At 44.1% G+C, this 21563-nt stretch overlaps 1 long non-coding RNA gene across 2 annotated transcripts; it reads left to right on the top strand.

Moving 5' to 3' along the window:
• The first annotated feature begins 17234 nt into the window (after nucleotides 1–17234).
• On the top strand, nucleotides 17235–21444 carry LOC136020012 (uncharacterized). 2 transcript variants are annotated; one of them, XR_010615151.1, is made up of 6 exons: nucleotides 17235–17277; nucleotides 17560–17605; nucleotides 19761–19848; nucleotides 20505–20523; nucleotides 20635–20888; nucleotides 21030–21444. It is a non-coding gene; the product is annotated as an uncharacterized LOC136020012 (long non-coding RNA). The 2 variants fall into 2 exon arrangements; XR_010615150.1 differs by lacking the exon at nucleotides 20505–20523.
• Nucleotides 21445–21563: the final 119 nt, after the last annotated feature.

Here is a 21563-nt window from a genome sequence, read left to right as displayed (position 1 = left end):
AGAGCGCACGTATAAGGCTTAGGATGTTTCAGTATGTAATTGCTGTTCAGTGATGGTTAAAATAATTTCAGTGGAAGAATTAGGGATTTGCAAGTAAAAATATTACTTCTGGAATAAAAAGAATGCTGAGAGGAAGAGGGTTACTTGAAACCTGGTGATTTTATGCAGAATTTTGTAATTTCTCTAAGGATTGAAAATTATTAAACCTACCACTTGTAACATGAGTGTGTTGACACGAGTATCATCAGTTGTGCTCCAGTGCACATTGTGGCTTCTTCCTTTGGTGCACGCAGAGATTTAACACTGAAGGTATTTCCACAGAGGCACATCTCTTCTGCAGGGCACCATAGCGTGCAAAGCGCTGCGCAGGACTTGCTCTTGACACAGACATTCTTACTGCTGTCTTATTCCAGATTTTCCTCTTATTCTTCAGTGAACCAGATTTACTGCCTGCAGAAAATATACTGGGTTAGCCTGCAAAATAGGATCCCAGACTGGTTTGTGTTGGAAGGGACCTCGAAGCTCATCCAGTTCCAAACCCCTGCCACAGGGCCAGCACCTAGCTAAGTGAGTAATATTTGCTGAGGGCGTGATGGGAAGGGGCTGTGCTGTACGAAGCCAGAGGAGCAACGGGCTGCTTGTGCGCATGACTGGGCATGCTGCCTTTTGTGGCAACAAAATCAAACCTTGTTTTCAGATGACAAGCAAGAATACAGGCAGAGGGATGCTGTAATGCGATGTAAAAGCCAACACCACATCACTGGTACCCCCAAGCTGGTCGGTTCGCATCACCCCCTGCAATGACCCCCTGTTGCTCCCCAGCGCTATCCAGAGGAAAGACACGGCAACATCCTGCTTCTAGTTTTGGAATCTTGATTTTTTTTCCCCTGTTTCTAGCAATTTCACTTTTCTGCCACTTCTTCAGAGTTTTTGCTGACAGGACAGAAGTGCTGGTAGCAAACACATTATTCATTGTGATTGAATGCCTAGTAATTACTTTATATACTTTTTCAATTCTCAAATTAAAACCATTTACTATCAGGAGCAGATGTTAAATTCAGGGCTCTTGTTGATTGTTGGTGTGACACACACATGAAATGCTTTAAATGAGAAGGCTGATTGAATTTTAAATATGCTGATCACACCGGGGGGATTGAAAATAATTGAAACGGGGAATAAATGAAACGTTTTCAAGAAGAGAAGACAGAGGTGGGGTTTGTTTCTCAAATTCCTGATTGCATAAATCATGTTAAATTCTGCAGACTAAATACAGTAATTTACTCTGTGTTAGAATCCCAAACGTGAGACTTGCATGGCTGTTACTTCAAAATGGCAGGAGAAAAGTATCTAAAACCTAAGGTAAAATCTCTTTCCAATGCAATACTTCAGATGTTATCCACACACTTGTAGGGCCTTGATGTTTTCCTTTCTTTAATCAACATACGTACATTTTCCAGGAAATCTGACATGATCTCTTACCAAGGCATCACTGCCCATCATGCAGGCTGAGCTGACCTCTTGCGGTCCCAGTGCCTGTAGAAAGCCCCAGCTCACTTTCCCAGATGGAGAAGGTGATGCTCTCACTCTGCAAGGGCTGGTGGTGAAAAGAAGTGAGAAAACTATTCCAAAGCACAGCAGAGGATCTTCCTCCTAGGCTGGAGTTAAGGGCAACCAACCACTGTTAAAGTAAGGAATTCTTTCTGCGGACAAATTTGTGCTCATATTTTTCATGAGAAAATAAAAACCCTATCAATCAATATATTAATTTTATCTATCACTGTAAAAATGTCTATTTTAATCATAAGGGAAGATTTTGCAGTGTTTTCTAGTGACCCTATTGCTTTGGAACCCCTCTGCTGGGCAGGTGGCATCTCTCGGGTGCTCCTTGAGAGCAAGGTGTGAGTTCTGCTCCCATTCTTGCCCTGAAACCGCAGAAGGTCTGGTCTGAAGTCTGCAATCAGTTCCACCAACCTACTTCCCTACTGGCAGGGGGTTGGAACTGTGTAATCTTTAAGGTCTTTCTAAGCCAAACCATTCTCGGATTCTATAAAATGGGTTATATTCCAGCTCTAGGTTAGGTGTCTGCTGAACACTTCCTTATACTGGAGTTACAGAAGATCCATGTTGTCTGTGTAGAGCTTTTTATTGGTACCCTGACTTCACAGGATTTATTGCATACAAGGAACGAAAATTAGAGCTTGGAAAGTAATGCAGTAACAATTGCAATTAACCTCCAGAGCCCCCAGGTAACCCTTGGGTGTTGGATTTAAATCACATTGCTTTTAATTAAGTTTAGTGGCCAAGCATTGCTTGCTCTAAAACATTTTGCTGGCATTTCTTCTGCAACAGAATGCTTTAAAGCCTGAATACTGTGCCGGCTTGACCCCATGTGAACCAATGCCAAAAGGGAACAACGTAAGGAACGGAAATGCAGGTTGGAAAGGCAGTTTCGGATCAGGTACAACTTTCATAGGTTACAAAACACTTTGGTGTATGCATACTTTCCTCTCACATCTGATATAATTTACACCACTTACAACACTTGCTGAACTCCTCAAAATAAGAAGACTCCCACTGAGACAAGAAGTTGTTGTTGCATTGAATGATCCTTGATGATCTATTGTCACTGTATGTGCCACACTAAAGCAGCCTGGCACCGATCCTGGATAAAGTCTTCAGACTCATGTTGTCTTCTGGGGCTGTCGTGCCTTATTATGTTCGTCATCCATGGAGGAAAGGTTGCTAATAGCAGACATTGACCCACTGGTGATAATTGTTGTGAAAACATAATTCAAGCTTATTATGTTAATGGCAGAAGGATGGGGAGCTTCCTAAAAAGTTACTATGGCATCACCAGACATGCTTTATTTATTCAACTGGTTGATCATTTAAAGGTTTATAAAATGCCTTCTCTGTCTAATAGCGCTGCATAATCATGTACATACAAATGAAACAAGCCACAAAGCTAAGGCAGAATGCTTGCTGCAGAGCTGATTTTCATGTAAGATCTCAAGACTTTATGGACTTATTTACATAACAAGTCATGGTCTAGATCTCCGCCTGCCACAGGGCTGGCTTCTGCTGTAAACTTTTGCAGTTTGGAGCCAGTGGAATAGAAGAGAATGGTTCACATATTCCAGTGGTTTGAAATAGTTTTCTTTTATTGAAGAAAACAGTGTGGTTTTCTCCCAGCAGAACGATCTCTTCCCTAAGAACGCGATGCTTGCACACTTTCCCAGGGCAAAGTAATGACTTCTCCTTCCAGTTAATGCCTGCAGGCTGCCTCTTCCGTCTGTACACTCCACCAGAAACAAATCTTCTGCAGACCTCTGGGTCTGAGCATCCCTGATCTGCTGGAGCTGGGGGAAAGCAGAGCTCACACTGCTCTCTGACTGCGACAGGTTAAACCCAAGCAGATAAAAAGATCTTTACATAGACAAGATGCTGTCCTTCAGCTGGAAAAGTGCAGCAGAAAATAAACTATTTCTTAGTATAAATGATCCAGCCAAGAGATCTTGAAGGCTCTACCAAATTTGATGACAGCGATCAAGAAATCAGACTGTGGACTTAGAAACACCAACCCTTTACAGACGACGCACTTCAGTAACCCTCTGCTTAAACATCCTTTAGAAAAATCAGTGCTTTACTGCAAAAAGTCCCTAGTCACAGCCCTCTCTCATATAGCAGAAAAACCACAAAAGCAGATGTTTGCTGTGTATTTAATGGCTGGAAGATAAAGCAGGGTTACCACCTTATTTTCCATCTTATTTTTTTACTGGGTAATTCAAAACAGAGTGAAAAACCCACCCCGAATGGAAGCTCATGTTTTGACACACCTCAGTTCGCAGCACCTTCCCAGCATCTGTGTTACTTAATAAAAAGACAATCAGATGGATGGATGAGTTCTCTTGGCTCTTTTTGCTCCACAAACCAAATCGTGGATGTGTGACTGTCCAGCAGGGCTTTCCTGTTGAAATCTTTACAGCTCCCATCGCTTTAATGCCCCTGGGTGTCAGCTTTGTGATGGTGGCCTCCTTGTGCTGTTCTCTGTTCAGGTGGCTCCCAATGAGGAGGCGATGGCTGGTTTGTAGCAATGTCTGGTCAGAAACTGCTGGTGACCGTACCCTGACTGCCTGTGCAGAGCCGTGCCCTCACTGTACAACTTGGGTTTGATTTGCAGCAGTTTACTTGGGAATTAGTTAACAGAACATACAGACCAAAGGTATTGGCTGGGAAGTGCATGCTGGTTCTTCTTTGATGACATTAGTGCGTGAATAAGAAGCCATGTCCTGGCACCTGCTCACTTGGCAACAGAGGTATTCATGGCACTGCTTTTTGTGCTGTGATGAGCATCTGAGATAAACCTGGCCATAGACTTCTACTGCTGATGAAGGGCTTTGTGTCTCTGTGCTGCTAAGTACATCAATACAAACATGTTCACATACATGATATGTCTTACTGATGTTTGCTGGCTGATTTAAAGAGGAGTTCTGTTGGGGTACATGTGTGTATAGCCTTGATTCGTCTCATCTGCGTGCAGAAATTTGTGATGAAAACAAGCCTTGCTAGATAGAGAGCAAGCGAGCTGGGCTTCTTTAGAAGAAAGAACTCCAATGAAGAGTTACTGCAGGAGGGTGACGTACTCTGCCAGGGCTGCTCTGGCCTCATCAGCACCTGAACTTGTAGCCTCCAAGTGCCCACTGTTGGTGCCAATGCAATCTGGCCACTGTGGAATTCCCAGTGTCTGGCACAAGGAGTCAGCCTTAGAAGGTCAATTAGCGAAGAGGGAGAGGGGCAGAATGGAGGAGACAAGCTGGCAGTCGACCTTGCCTTTTTCTGAAGGAATCTGTCTCCAGTCAAAGATGCATTAATAGGTCTGATAAATTCTTCTCAGCATCAATTGCCTAACACAAAGGCTTTGCTTCATCTGGAACTACAACAATACATCCCCCTGGTCTCTTTACACTGGGCAAGAAGTTCTTGTAAAACACCCCATCTGTAAGAAAGCATTCATGGTACACTCTGGATCCTCACATCACCTGATAGACAAAGGCAGAGCAAGCTTGCTTCCAGTCTTTTGGATGGTTACTGGTAAGACCAGCATAAGAAGGGCTAACCTCTCCTGTAGTACTCCTCCCTTTCCCTCATTGAATAGGGAATTACATGCAAATTGCTAAATTAAAATAACCTGAGGAATTAACTTGATTGAAAATAGGAAAGTTCAGGCTTGAGTTTCTTCACTCCTGTCCTTTTGAGGGGTTATGCTGCTGGAGCTGAGCTGGTGGGAGGGTGGTCCCCTTTGTGACCGTGCTGACATCCACCACTCCAACAGAGCATGTGTTTGGGTGCACGTCTTCACCTCCAAAGCTATTCCAGTGCTGCCAGCTGCTATTGATTGAGCTGTATTTGATCTTGCTATTGGTGGCTGATTTGTGCCAATCAACTTCATTCCTGGCTTTGAAAAGTCAATGATATGGTTGCAGCTTCCCCTACCAGTCCACTGTGTGAATACTAAGTACCTCAGCTTAGGTTAGAGTGATTAAAAGACCAACCTATATGTTAGCAATTCAAGTACTTCTGGGGAGAGTTCACTGTTCCGAGCATCCCTGTGTGAGCATCAGATTCTGATATTCTGAGCACACAAAACATCTCTCCAGATAAAAATTCAATAGCTCTCGCCAGAACTACCTGTTAAAACTCAGACAGTAGATTAAATATTTACTTGTTCCTTCTCAGGTACTACTGGTTCACCAGGAGAATTTAAAGTGGTACTAAACGCTGAGGAGCAGCTGGGTGGCAGCAGGAGAGCATCCAGGGCTGGACTGTGGGCCTGGTGGTGGTGGTGGTCCTCAGCTGAGCCTTAAGGGATCCAGGCACATATGGCCACAGAGCCACTGGGGCTTTCCCTCATGTACTCTTTGCATTTAGATACTGTGGATGTGGCATAATGCCTATCCTGGGATTTGACACTATGGGCTGTGGAAGTCCGGAAGATGCGCTACAAGCTGATTCTAAATTCCCCTTAAAAAAATCATTGCAATGTAAACAAGCACTTGGGGTTTAGGAGATTCTTTGGTGTTGACTGTGAGTGGGTTTAAGTTTGATCATGGAGTTATACCTTGGGTTGAAGTGCTTTGAATCAGAGCCTGTGTAAGGTCTTCTACAGTTAATAGGTGAGACAGTGTGCTGGCAACTGAACTAGTAATTTTGCTATTTAAAAATCAAATGAACTAGGATTCTTATCTTTCATGTTTTCCCCCTTTATTCTTAAGTAACATCCGTGCATCCACTGTATCTTTTATTCAATTTAATTTCGTTAGAAAGTGAAGCAGCCAAAATAATTCTGTTTTTTATTATTGGTGCCCAGCTAAAGTTTCCTTTTATTTCATTATTCGTTCCATTCACCTCGGTTGAAATTGATGCTTGGTTGTCCTGTAAACTACTTTTCCAAGGCACTTCTGAACCGTAAAAATATAGTAGTGGTTGGTACAACATACACCAGTAATGTCAGTCCAAATGACAAGATACAGGGGGTGTTAATAAGGTCAGGCTTTCAATGGCTTTTTCTTGTTTTTTTCGCCATCACCATCGAGGGATGCTTTTTTTGTGTGACTTGTAAAGGTGGATTATAAAGACATCCAGCAACAGTTACAAAAGCAATTTAGGCACAATGATCTTATTTCGCTCAACCATATGGACTCGATGTCTCTCGCATCCTTTATTCCATGTACAGTTTTTTCTCTCTTGAATGGCTGCTCGCTGTAACAGATGTGTGGTTTACAGAAAAGCCCCAGATCTGAACTAGACAGAGCGCTGATCTTGTATTCACAAATAGATACGAGTTCACTGCAGAAGCAGGGGATAACTGAAGTTTTGCAGGTTCCTGTCTGCTTTGGGAAGGACTGGCAGAGGGACGGTGAATATGCGGAGAGGTAAAACAAGAGAACTTCGGCAGATTTGCTTTGCAACTCCTACTTTTTATGGATTCTGTTTCATAAAAGACAGAAAAGGAACTTCAGTGCAATTTGCTTTGGAAGTTAATTGGAGCAGACATTCAACTCTTAAGTAAATCAGCTCTATAGCGTTTGACACACAACATTACTTCAATTAGTATGACTTTCACCATTATCTAGACAGAGGAAAAGATGTACCACGCTAATCGGAATATTAAAGTGACACCAGCTTTTATATATTATGAATATTTACTTAACAAATGAATGCATGATAAATGAGATGGGTCTAGAAATCTTTCTCAGTAGAGAACACATGGATTTTGCCCCCCTGAGGAAGTTCTTTCTTATGCCTGATCTGGTTATCAAATTTTCAGTGCATCTTAAGCTGATACCTCCTTGCCCCCAGAGAGAAGCTCGCGTCACAGCTTGTACAGCATGTTCTGCACATGCAGGCACGGTATGCAGTTTTCTGAACGGCCTACGAGGCTGAAAGCTATTTTGAGGCAGCTCTTTTACGTGTGTTTCTACACCAGCTGACCGATCCACAGACGATGGATAGGGCATGAAGCCCCGTATTCAATCCAATTTTCACAGTCAGAGCACTGTGATCACAGGGACCATAGGTTTTAATGTGAGAGCATCTAAAGCTGAACAAGTTTGAGGTCCAATATCATACAGGTGTGCTTGCACTTAGGGTTGTGGACATGCCTCTTTGTCACACTCTCCTAGTAAGACTTGTGTACTCTTCAGTGTGTTCCCTCATGGTTACTTCTGGTACATCTGAGCTACAGCTTCCAAGGTTTCAGTGCTTCATTTCCTGCTCTCTTGGACATCTCAGGGCCTTGCGCTCCGTGTTTAAGATGCAGCTAGCTCCAGTGTTGGTGTATAGCAATTTGTACAGTAACCTTGTACTAGCATTGTCTTGATAATTTCTTAGCCATCCATCATGGCAGTATCTCTGTGTCCTTAAGCAGAGCAAGTGACACCTTCCAGCAGCCAAAGAACTTGGATTACATCTTATCTAGAGCTCAGCATGGAGGGTGGCTCTCCAGTAGCTCTGTCTGGAAGGGTAAAACAGCTATCTTCGCTGGCTTTTTCCACCACGTACAATATCTTAGGAGGGGACTTTGGTGTGTAGGTCACTGTGCTGTGGCTCCTGTGTTGATTTATTTTGCTTTATTTCATGCTGTTTGAGTTTCTTCTTCCCAAAGCCTTTAATCTTCTTGGAGGGAGGACGTTGACACAAAGATGAAAGCGTTGACACAGACCATCCATGCACTCAGTGACCCTCACTGGGACTTGCCCCACACTCTAAAAAGAAGAAAGGGGGGAATTATACGAGCCCACGATCAGGCTCGTATTATGATTGAAAATAGTATTATTATGAAAGCACAGACACAGCGCTCTTCCTTCCCAACTAACCTGCCGTGGCTCTCCCAGCAGTTTCACCCACAGCAAGCACAGGGATGATGCAGCCCTGTGTTTGTGCTGGGGGCTGGCTCTCTTTCCCATCAAGACAGACAAATTGCTCTTATTACCAGACTCCTGCCCATTAATACTACCTTGTTGACTTCTCCTTAAACAGAGGAAGTCAGCAACTGCAAAATCCAGCAGCAAGCAAGGCTCATTTTCTTGCAGTGTGTGATGACCATTGACAGGGTTTGTGTGTGTGACTGACACAGTAGATTAATTTACAATAAAGATGCAGCTTTCACATAATGACATCAGGAGATATCTTTAGTGCTGTGCTCATCTGCCTGAAGGGACAACGTGGTTTTCTATTACTGCTAAGATGTGCAATAGCATTGCTTGGCTGATTTGGTTTTGTTTTATATTGTGCTGCCAATTCAATTACAAATACAGACAAGCTGCAACAATGGCAATAAAGCACTCATCCTCCGAAAACCAGGTACCATTCAAATAGTGAGGGCACCAAGAAAGCACTGCTTGCTTCTGAAAATGTAGTGTCATTGTAACTTTGAAAAAGGTAGGTGTTGGGATTGGCGTGTTCCCTCAAATACAATGTTTGTCCAAGTGAGAATGTAGTTGCTGATCTTTGATAGTACCCTTCAGGTCTTGAATAGGCATGTCGCATCCATGGCAAGAATAGGTTTCTAGATAAAGAACAGCCTTTTCTATCGCTTCTATTTGCCCAGTTTGTGGAGTTTACAACCCCCTGGATAAATGGCAGCTTGCACATACTCAAGATAACTCATACTAAGATGCTGAAGATGTTTTTGCAGCCATATTAATCCAGGTTTTTGCCACACTGGGCAGGATGTGGCCTGGGCCACTCCTTTCAATTGCACCTGTGACAGCAATGGGTACGCAAGGAAGGCGGTGATGGAGGTGCTTGGGTTTTTAGGGCTTGATATTGTGACCTTAATGATATTCTTTTAACACAGCTCCTGTCTTCGGATGTGTGTGTGGCTGAAACTGCATTTCCTTTGCCATGTGTGCTAATGACCTGACTCCCATGGTCTGTCTTACTCTTTGTATTAACGTTATCTTGCCATGGGACAGAGGGTGAATGCAAGAGGAATCAAGCACAAGTTGATTCTCCTGCTATCTTACTGTCTGCAGTACATAAATCTTGAGAAGTGTGCTCTGAATGGGAAAAGATACCAACTTAATGATACATTTACTCTAACTACGGCGGGGCGTGCACAGAATCCTAATGCGTGCTGCAGACTCTTCGTTGTAACAGATGTTGCTCTCTGCTTATAAAGTAAGTTTATTGCATTAACTGCCTGTAAGCAGTTTACTCTCTAGAAGATTCATAGAGTAAATTAAAATTATCTAATTATTTGTTATCTAATTTAATAGAGAGATGGCCTTGATCTTCAGATCTCACACATACATTATTATATTACAAGACAGTATGGCAGAGGTCCCTTTGTGAGCGTTTAGTCTTTAGTAAAGCCTTTGACATCGTTTCCCACAGCATTCTCCTAGTAAAACTAGCTGCTCATGGAACGGGGGTATTAAGCCTGGAGAAAAGGAGGCTCAGGGGGAGACCTTCTTGCTCTCCGCAACTACCTGAAAGGAGGATGGAGTGAGGTGAGGGGCAGTCTCTTCTCCCAGGTAACAAGCAATGGGACAAGAGGAAACAGCCTCAGGTTGGCAGGGGAGGTTTAGACCGGATATTAGGGAAAAATTCTTCACCAAAAGGGTTGTCAAGCATTGAACAGGCTGCGCAGAAGAGTGGTGGAATCACTGTCATTGGAGGTATTCAAAAGACGCATAGACGTGGTGTTTAGGAACATGGCTTAACAGTGGACTTGGCAGTGCTGGGCTAACAGTTGGACTCAAGGATCTTAAAAGTCTTTCATGACCTAGATGATCCCATGGTTCTGTGAGATCTGAACAGCTGCTGAATAAGAAGATAAACTTGTGCTCCCATGCAGACACATCTAGAGATTGGCTGCAATGGCCTTACCAGGGAGAACCCACTGGACGACGGCTCTTATTTATAGATACTTTGCCATGCAGACCTGTCCCTCTGCCTCTTCACCTGACACCGAGCAGAGTCCTGCTGCTCTTGGCAGCTTGCCCTTCAGTCGAGAGCCCAGCTCTGCTGCTACGTCTCTGATGTGTCCTTTCTCACAAGGTTCATATTCTGCCAGATCCCTGCAGAGACGCTGCGGCACAGAGCACACAGGGATGCTCCAAGCAGAGCACAGCAGTTTGTACACTTGGTTGATGGCCTAAACAGTGTTGATTTACTAATCGTTAGTTGTTCTCCTCTCCACACCTAATAGGCAATTCTGCTTCCAAAGCTAACAATGTGCCACCTCCTGCTTTCCCAGCACCTGGCTTTTTTGCTAACATCTTTGACCTCCATCCCCCAGGTTCTTGAGTTGGGGTTAAAGAGGCTGGGTCCATCATCAGGATTGCTCTGCAAACCATGCCCACTGCCTTCTGCTTCATGTCCAGCACAAGAATAGAGGGGTCTTGGTTTGGAGCAGAAAGTCCCATGCACTTGAAGGGGAGAACAGGTGAGCCTTCCTTTTATTGTAATGCTGATATGTACATTTTCTCCTGTAATTTTCACAGTTATTATGACAAATGGCTCGTGCTGATGTCACTCGTTTCCCCACAGACCTCTTAACTCCCGAGTCAGCATGTAGCAAGCTGCAAATGGCATTTCAAAATGAAAAATCACAGGTGTTTTCTGGATGCCGTCCAAAGAAAGGAACACGGATTTCAGGCGGAAATCAAATCAGACCACACGGAAAGATCCCCCTGCTCATCTCAGACAGTCAACAGATGGTAGTCGTGACGTTAAAAGTCAACCTTCTCACCTGGGAAACTCATGGCCGTGAGCTGCAAAAGTGTACATTGAAATTAAGTCTTCTATGAAAAGCTTTTAGTGGGGAAGGGCTGAAACAGCACTAATGCAACACCACAGACTTGGGTGCTGTAGGAGAAACAGGGGAAAGAACATCTTTAGCTGCATACCACGTCCTGATTGTTAAAGGTAATAAAAATCCACGTCACCTTCAAAGAACTACTTGGCTATCTATATAAATATACACATATATACAGACGTTTTTCTTCTTGCACTTATTCTTTGTGTTTTGGACAACTGTTTTCCAGGTGTATGTGTGCTCTGCTATTATTAGACTACAATAATGGCTTTTGCTGGCCTCTAATCAAGAACCGTCCCAGCAAGGATCTTTTAAGATGATGTTAATGCAGCCCAGGTTAGCTATTTATGGAAGAAATTGTTTGGTGGCACTGTTAGGTTTTGTTGCAGCTTAGAGTTTGTTATGTATTTGTGTTCTGCAGGAAGCACTGTAATCAAGTGGTAACATCACCCTCCCATAGTCAATATTTGCATTGTCTGTACTAGTTTATTCCATTCTGTCCCTGATTTGCTCAAGGTGTTGAGAAAGTCATAGATCTTTCCCTTATCCCTCTCTCTACCTGACAACCACATTAATACGTGCCATTAAGAAAGAACATACGAAATCTTTGGCAGGATTCCTTATGTCTTTGCTTAAGCCTGCTGGATAAATATAATTTATGTAGCCTTCATTGCCACTATCTATTGTTGATTAGGGAGAAATGGATAACAGTTATGATAGAAGCTTACTCTTGGGTTACCTGTAACTTTGAATGGCTGCGTAAATGTTACTCTGTTGGATTTGTCAGAGTAGACCTAGGCTGATGCAAACCAGAATGTATTTCTGAACTGGAAGAGAGGGATGTTTGGGTAGATGCTTGTTGGTTACCTGGCTTTTCCTTTCTGAAAGTGTTTGAATGTGCAGGATTGTAAACAGCACTTTGCATCACCAAAATGCAGCTACTCATTAAAGAACATAAAATTACCAGATTTATACAAAATGGCAGAAATAAATCATGGGAGGTTTTATTAGGGGAAAAAACCCAACTAGCTGAATAAGGATTAGTTTCTGTTGAGGTGCAGGATTTCCCCTTTGCTGATTCTTTTTCTCTGCAGTCACCACAACTTGAATCCTGAGATACCTGTATTAGTTGTGACAACACTGTCACGAGTTGCCTCAGCTTTAATACTGCGAGAAACACAAGTCCCACATCCGTAGGAGAATCCTTTGTGTTTGGCTTGGCAAAAAGAGCTGTAGGGAAGCTACATAGTGCTGGGTTTTAATGTAGCGTGGTGTTAATGATAACTACTTAATATTTTACTCGTATATTCCTTTGGGTTCATTTAAACAGCAGCTCTCCTAAGCACTGCAGAAAGACATAAAATGATAAATTAAGCTAGGTCAAAGAGGAGAAATGATTTTAAATGAATACAAACATCTAATTTGTCTGGATGACATTTAATGAATTGAAACGCCAAAGCTGCTCGCGATGACAGCATTGTAAATCCTATTTGTCTCTACTAGAATTCCTTCATTCTTTCCCACTTCTTCCTCCTGCACTCATTCATCAAGTCACTTGCCCTATTGAAGTGGAACCAGTAGCCAAGTTTTCCAAACCTGGGGTACCCCACGGGGCTGCCTTTGGGTAGTCAGGGGACTGGAGTATCTCCCGTATGAAGACAGGCTGAGGAAGTTGGGGCTGTTCAGCCTGGAGAAGAGAAGGCTGCGTGGGGACCTCAGAGCAGCCTTCCAGTACCTGAAGGGGGCCTATAGGGATGCTGGGGAGGGACTCTTCATCAGGGACTGTAGTGACAGGACAAGGGGTAACGGGTTCAAACTGAAACAGGGGAAGTTTAGATTGGATCTAAGGAGGAAATTCTTTCCTGTGAGGGTGGTGAGGCACTGGAATGGGTTGCCCAGGGAGGCTGTGAGTGCTCCATCCCTGGCAGTGTTCAAGGCCAGGTTGGATGAAGCCTTGGGTGGGATGGTTTAGTGTGAGGTGTCCCTGCCCATGGCAGGGGGTTGGAACTGGATGATCTTGAGGTCCTTTCCAACCCGAACTATTCTGTGATTCTATGATAATGCCTGACTGGTCCATACTGGGATTGTGCAGACCAAACTGCAGAACTCCAGTTGCCATAGGATTTGCTGGATTGTTTACATTTATATGTAGCTGTGTTTAACTAGTGATCCTGGACTGTCCTTCAAAGGTATGACTGCCTGTAACCCTGAGCTACGCCATACAAGCACAGTCCAATCTTTGTCTCTGTAGTAAAGGTACAAGAAGAATCATTTCTTGGTGTTTCTGTCATCACAGGATGTTTTTCACATGGTCCTAGTAGGAACAGTTAACGTCCGTGAATATGAATTCTATGAGCTAGTAACTTACGGTAGAGGCTGCTCCCTTGCCTTGTCGTTAAGGAATTAAATCATGTGATGGCACAACCAAAATGCAGTAAACAAAATGGGAAAAATAATTAAACGGCTTAGAATTCACCCACTAAGACATTAAAAATATTATTAGTTGGTGAATATTTATTATGGGGATGATGAGCTTAATGAAGATTTAAACATCATCTTCACTGAAGTGATGCTACTTAGCTAAAGTAGCTGTTACTGCAGGAAGATGAAATTGCAGTGCCCCATGTAGTGACCATAAACCATCTGAAAAGGAGCAAAAAAGCATGTTGATTTAAACTTCTGCTTTTGCAGTTAATTACAAACTGGTGCTGCAGCATCAAAGGGCATAAATCCCCATATGCTGGATGGAAGCCATAAGTGATCAGACTACTAATACTGCTGACAGCCATCTGCAGGGTTGCAGGTAGAAATGTTGCCTTTTTCTTTCCTTTTTTCCCCAGCAGGTCTTCGCCGATACCTGGAATATCGGCGAATCCAGCATTCCTATCGATTGCTCCAGTCAGAAGACCATGGCTCCTTCTGGTTATTTTTCATGCCAGTAGCCCGTCAGGGCTCTGATCCTTTCTGTTCTAGGCACTGCGCAGAGAAGGGGAAGCAGTTTGCTGCCGTGAAACACTGCCCAGGGAGGCAGAAGGTGGAAGGACATCTGTGTTTTGTGCGCAGAGCAGGCGGAGGGGCAGATGCCAGTCTTGCAATGAGCTCCATTACTGCTGCTTCTTTCCGGCTTTGCTTTTTCACATGGCCTGTACCAGGGATTAACTTCTCACAGGCAGTTCCAAAACACGTTTTATAGCAGGGGCATGTCCTTGTCCCTCATTCTACCCCACCAAAGTGACTCCACAAACGATGCTGGTAAATAGAAAGCTGTGATTCTGCTGCAGACACAAAGCATGGGATGTGCTAGGCTGGTGGCACCTCAGCTGCCTCCAAAATCCTAGCAGTTGAGGCTCCTGTGCTCCTATAGCTCCCAGCTCTGGCCACAGCAGACAGCTTGCTACAGACTTTCATAAAGCTCATCTAACAAATAGTTTTCCCTCTGAGGGGGAAGGAGAGCAAATCCTTGAGGATGCCACATTCACTTTATTGAAGGGCTGGCAAGAGGCAGCTTGTACCTGGGGCTGGGTGACGTGAGGCTTTTTTTGGCACTGAGTTTCCAGCAATCTCACAGCATGCTCTGGACCATCTCAGTCTTCCCAAAGAGGTGGGAAAGTGGCTATAAATCTTCCCGGCTATCACTCGCTCATCAATCGTGAGGCTCTTGGCAGCTGAATGGCTTCTGAACAGTGTGTGCTACACAGCCAGCATCCATTAGTTGCCTTTCTCCTGCAACACCACAAATACATTATTTGCCCCTGGTGAGCATCTCCTTGCAGGCTTGCATTAACACCACAGCCCCTAATTTATTGGGCAGGGTGTGCTTTTCAATGATATTTACAGCCTGGCTTAATAGCACGGTTGCATTTTGTTTGCTGCAGATGATAATTCAGGGATTTGTCTGGCTGACTTAGGGAAACACTTTGAAACAACTGTCAGGGGGCTGATTGTATTGCTGGAAGGATTTAAATAAACACAAATTTAACATATCCTCTATGTTATGTGTCCTTTGTGAAGACTGTATCAGCCTTCACTCTGCTTTGGTGATGTTTTGAAGGGAGGATTGACACAGACCTGATTATAACTCCCTAAACCAGTGCCTTATCCAGAGTCCATTTTATCTGATACTATGGCCATCGGACTCTGTGCCAGAATACCTTTTCCTGGTGCTCTCACTCATAAGGCAGCATTAGAAGTCTCGTTGTAAAAGCCTTCATTGCAGCAGTCAGCAGGCTCTTGGCTTATTGGAGGGACTGTGGCCAGTTTTGCTTTGAAGAGTGCTGTGCTCTTACTTTTGATGTAGTGCCAGGTAAGTGCATCTGCTAATTGTCCTTTTCAACCCGCTGTAATAACATGGACCAGAGCATTTTCCTGCAAATGGTCCTGCAAAGCAACTCCCACCGCATCCAAGGAATCTGTGAGTGAACAGCAGGAGCTGGGACTCAGCCTGTAGTTGAAATGCAGTAACTGAAAAGAACACTTTCTCTGCTGCCCTTATTCCTTCCACGCTTGCCAGAACGATCCTGCCGGGACTAAAATGTGCTCTAGTGTGGCTGGAGAACTAGTGGATGAACTGCTAGGGCATGAAGTGCTGTGCCACTTGCACGATGGCTTTTACTCCTGTTTTTCTCTGCTGAAGTCCAAGCGTTGTCACATACCAATGGAAGAGCAGTAGCTTTAGGGTGTTTATTAGAGCATCCCCAAGTGTCTCAGGCCCCTGAGCCCCCAGGCCTTCAGAACAAGTGAATCTGCATTCATTGACCATAACACAAGTCGACTGCTGATGTTTTCAGCATAATTCATGGCAGCTTTAATATGTTGACTATCTGCACAATTTCTCCTTGAATAGTTTTACTACCATATGGGATACTGTAGACTTTGAGCTGCCAGCTCTGCATGTAACCCTTTAAAGAGTCATGCTCAATGAGTGGTGCCCAGAAACCTCCACATCTCTGGGACTAAGCCCATGTTTCTGCTGAGTCTCTGATGCAGTATTTGCCTTCCTAACCCACATCCTGCTATGAGAAGCACTCACGAGTGGTGATGGTCCTGCTGACACAGCCACTGGCTGCAGCACACCAGAGATGTCAGGGCTCTGTATACCTTGGGGCAGAGCACGCAGAGCAGCCCATGCTGGTGAATTGAGTTTTTAGGGTATAGAGAGGATTTTAGCCTCCAAAGCTGTCAAGTTGGCTGTTTCCATCAGCATTGATTTCAGCTTCTAAAGTAAAGCAGGAGAAGAAAAATGACCGGATTAGCCTAGCGAGGCACAGGGAAACCTAAGAAATTCTTCAAACCCTCCTGTCCTTTACTGTTTAGCTTTATGCAAAGCATAACCTCTAGCAGTATATGCTGCAGTTAATATTGTTGACAAGCCAGGATGTCTTTTAATCCAGACTTCATGTCTTAATTAAATGGAATTTGTTTCAGCAAATAATGCTTGTCAAAAGTAGGGCGCTTTTTTTGCCTCAGGACTATAACGAAGATGCCATTAGACGTTCTGATAATTAGCCATCTGTGTCCCAGTGTTACAATAGTTCCATGCGAAGACAGAGTAGTCTTTCCCAGGCCAAAATCATAATGATAAATTAAACACAGAGCCATAGCAGGCTAACCTTAAATCTAACACCATAGAGCTGTAGTGCGCTGTGCCCAGTCTGGACCTGCAAATTCCCAGCTGCAAATCATAGAATCACAGAATGGTTTGGGTTGGAAGGGACCTTAAAGACCATTTAGTTCCAAATACACTGATATAAACTGGTGCATGTAAACGCACACATGTGTATCTGTATAAATTGCCCTCAGCTGCTTGTTTAGGGTGGAGAGGGGCCCTGCCCATCACTTCAGCTGTAATTCATTTGAATTAATGCACCGACAGTTTAAAAAGCCATTGACAGGAGACTGGGATCCAGTGCAAAAGGGAGGCAGAATTTTGTCATTGATAGTCCTAACACCCAAGGGTAAGCCAGGCACTGTCAGCATGAGCTGTTGTCACATTTTATTGTAAGAATTGAAGAGGAAAAAAAGGTGTTTTCAGTATCTATAGAGAGCGCTTTGTGTGATTCTATTTTGCTCTTCCTCTTCTATACCAGGTTACTGCAAATACACTGTGTGAGTGGTGCCATATAACATGTTAAAGTAAATACAGATGTATTTCACACGTGGTACACTGATACTGTGTTGGTACAAATCTCTGCTGAAGTTGATGTACTAAAAATACTTTCTTCTTTTTTATAAATAAGGGGAGAAATTCGCATGTACAAGCATTCCAGGAGGAGCCTTTTCCAGGTAAAGTTGATTCTGATTTTTCCCGTTGCACGTTTTCCAGTGTATGTGTTCAATGCTGAAGAGCACTATTAGTCTGTCTTGAGATGAATGAGCTTGACTTTTAGAGAGTCTTAAAGGGTAGGGACGTGCTGTTGACCTGCTGAACCTGTGTATGGAGGGGACAGTGTACTCTAACAGCAGCATGTGAATTCACCCATCTATGTAGAGGCTCTTATACCAAGGGGAAAAGAAAACATCACCCCAAGGACACCTATTGAGGTTCCTGAGGCTTTTCCAGCAGGTCTCGTGGGGTTGTTTTGATTTATCTGCTGCATAAGCTTTAGTTTGCAGGATGAGCGCTGGATTGTGGCTTTGGGAATGCTGGGGGAACACAGAGATTTCAGAGACCGATGAATTCAATGGTGGGGGACACTCAGCTGGAAATGCTGTTCAGAGACAAAGGCAGAAAGAAAAAGGGTGAGAGAACAGCCCCTGATTCATCAGCATGAGGCCACGTCGTACATTTACCTTAAGGCTTTGCTTGTGTTATTTAGCTTGAGCTGTGCTACATCTACTCTTTGGCTGTGGCTTGACCCTGAGCTCCCCTTGCAGGCTTCAGGCCAGAGTGGAGGGCAGGAGAAGGCTCATTGCCATGGCAGGGTGGGAATTCCGTTCAGGATTCCTGGCTCTCTTTCTAGACCTATGCTTCATGGCGGGCTTAAAGGACTCATTGAAGTCCAGGATGAATAAGGAGTTTACCTAGGCAAACCATAGGCTCATGTGTCTAAAATACAAAGCTGTAGCAAGTGGAAAATCTTTATCTATGGGTGCTAAAATGTTGCTCTCTGCTCTTTGTGAGTGAGGTATAGGCGAAAGTGTTTGAATTTTGTTTTCTTCAGCCATAGTTTTTGAGTTTACTCACCTATTTCCATTGGTTTTCAGTGTCCTCAGTGAAGTTTAGGGAAAGAAATAAAAAAGCTCTTAAACTGCAGCATCTTTTATTTGGAGACAATAATAGTTTGTTGGGTTCTTATTCTCGGCCATATGTTTGCTCAGGTATTTGTGAAGACTTCTGGGAGATCCTGTGCTTGGGAAAGCCTTCAGAAGCGAGGACTCAGTGTAGTTAGTTAGGGCTCTGGCACACTTCTCCACTCCTGCTGGGACACGGGACAGGTCCGTGTTTCTTTGGAGGTGGTAGCAATGCAGGGCAGTTCTATGCTTTCTGATCCAGCATTTCCCCTGCCTTCTTAGTTTGAGAAATATTTTGCCAATGCGGCCCCCATGTGAGGGGAGAAAGGGCAATTCTGCACCAGGATGCTGCCTACAAATGTGATTGCATCTTCTCCCCCCATTAAAAAGTAAAGGCTACTGAAGATATGAAACCAAACAAATCACGTAAAGAATTACGAGGCTTGAGAAAATGCCTTAAGAGAATAAAATCTGCTTCAGAAATCATAAAGAAGCTGATGTATCTACTGGATTGAAATAATTTTACAGAGAGAAAATACTGAGCACTTTTGGCTGTGGGATACAGATGGCATCCTGTGTGCCAGCGCTTGGATGCCAGTCAGCCAGCTTCAAAGCTGATGTGTTGAATATGGAGCTGATGTGCTGAGCAAGCTTGAGAATGGGAGCAGGGTTGGCTGGCACTTGCTGCCTGTGGCAATATGCGGTGTCCTCCTGGAGGAGTTCAGCTGTGCTTGACACAGCAGGGACTTCTCTTTGCATTAGGATGAGATGTGCTGATGGTGTGGATGAAGAGAACAACTGGAAGCTTAGCCATCAGGTGGCATATAGAGCATTACAAGTTAGCCACTTGAAATGAAGGTATGCTGAGAGGGTTACTAATAAGCCAGTAGTTAGCCTCTTTTTCTGGTTCACCAGTACTTTTGACACTATATTTTAAATTGGCCTGGATTCCATGTAAAATTAAGACTAGAGCCCAATGCCACACTCCAAATACAGACTGAGATAATCCATCTGTTGATATTGAGCTGCACAACAGGGTGTTTGGGGCTGACGGTCAGCTTGGGGAAATTCTGCATCCTTAATGCTCAGGGACAGTTTAGAGGAGGTACAGGCCTGCTGGGTACATCTGTGCTGAAAGGGATGAGGGTTGGAAGCAGGAAATAATACAGGTTGAAATAACCCAAATTACTAACCAATGTCTTATGAGTCTTTTCTAGCTTGGCTGGACCTGCTTAAAGAAAAGGGAGGTGGGAGTCCAAGATGCTGGCCTGGTCTTCGTGCTGGACTCCAACCAGGTGAGGCATTGCAAGCTCTTAATGCAGAAATTATGTATTTTCTGCTGCAGAAACTTCCCTCTGCTGTGTGGAAGTCAAGTAACATCGGGTTTACTGTGGCCTTAAATACAACATTAAAACCTTTCCCTCTGCAATACTCCTTGCAGTAAAAAACCTGAAATCTCTGCAGGTAACCCTCCACTCTCAGCTCTGCCACGATTACAGTGGTTGAATTCCCAGCCATCATTGCACCCTCTTGCAAGTTAAAGAATGACCAGAAAGTGTATGGCTCTTGGGTTGGTAATCCAATGGCACCACTTGCAATCAACTGTGGGGAGAAACCTTTGCTAATCCAGGCCTTTGAGTTTTATGTCTGGGAATGGCAGTGCTCTGACCTTTGTAAAGCTGGGTGGGCTTCTCGTGTGGTTTAGTGCTTATCTTGTTTACTGGTGGCAGCTGGCTCTCTGCTCTCTGCTGTGCTCACCCCCTTTAGCTGATGGCTTTGGACAAGTGTCAGCACAGACTGCCAAGGGTTAGATACTGAAGTGCTTAATTAAAGAAGCCCCTAGGCCATGGCGATTTGCATGGCAGAAGCACCACAGCAGGGCTCTTTTATTCCTTAAAGCTAGTAGGGGTTAAAAAAAAATGGCTTTTTGGTCTTGCTGTTTGTCTTGCAGCTACTATCAGTTGGAAAAGGTAAGGCAGGATCCCTGTGTTTCCCAAGCTTAAAATGAGATATGTAAGAGCCTTGGTCACCTTTGTGTCGGAACACACATGCACTGGGGTGTGTTTCCATGCTTTTTTCAGGCATTTTCCTTTTTCTTATAATGAAGGAGCAGTAAAATTACAAGGAAAAATACAACCAAAGGAAAACAGCTTCTTCACTAGCCACTCATGTCTGTGAGGACAATGTCGCACCAGCATCACGCATCAAGGCACTGAGGGACCTTAACATCACACAGCTCCAGCCTGATGCAGCTGTGTCCCGCTGCTCGGGTGGAAGCCAAGTCAATGCCTTTGCATCTTGCGGTCACCCTGATTTTTCCCAGCTGTGAGCAGAGGTGAGATCCCCAACGCTTTAATCCTCTGAGCTTTGCTATTTCAATCTTTGTTCATAGAGATCACTGTTAAAAAGAACCAGCCCTCTGGTCAGAGGTTACAGAAAGGGTGATGCTTCAGGTGTCTTTTTCCTCCTCCAGCAGGTAGGAGCATCACATTCCTGAACTTGCTGTGCTTGGCTAGGAGTTTGTCCCATCCTCACCACCAAATACCTCTTATATACACCATCTCTTATATAAAAGAATCCCTCAAGGTTTCCTGGTCTCCAGGTGGAGAAATTTCCCTGTGTTTTATTTCAATCTACTCCAAGAAGTAACAAAGGCAAAAAACACGTGAAACCTCTCTTGCTCCAGAGGAATTGGGTGAAGGAGGAGGCTGGGAGCCTGAGGTTCCTCATGCCACATCATCAGGGTAAAGATGCACTAAGGGGAAGAAGGGGTGAAATCCAGATACGAATTAAAAGCATTTGGGGGACACGAGTGGTACCTGTTGTGAAAGCACAGAGATGGCAGCGAAGATGCACATGAGCAAGGAGGGGAGGTTTGGCAGGCTGGGGATGAGCAGAAGCACTAGTAGAGCTAAATACACTATTGATCTGTGCTTTGTTTGATATAACCTAACTGTGTTGTAGGATTAGGGTTGTACTCCCATACAGAAAGCAGGTGCTGGTTGCTTGC

The sequence above is a fragment of the Lathamus discolor genome, chromosome 10 (genome assembly GCF_037157495.1).
Source record: "Lathamus discolor isolate bLatDis1 chromosome 10, bLatDis1.hap1, whole genome shotgun sequence".
NCBI lineage: Eukaryota > Metazoa > Chordata > Aves > Psittaciformes > Psittacidae > Lathamus > Lathamus discolor.
Note: the sequence above shows the minus strand (reverse complement) of the source record. Positions and strands in the feature narration are given on the sequence as shown.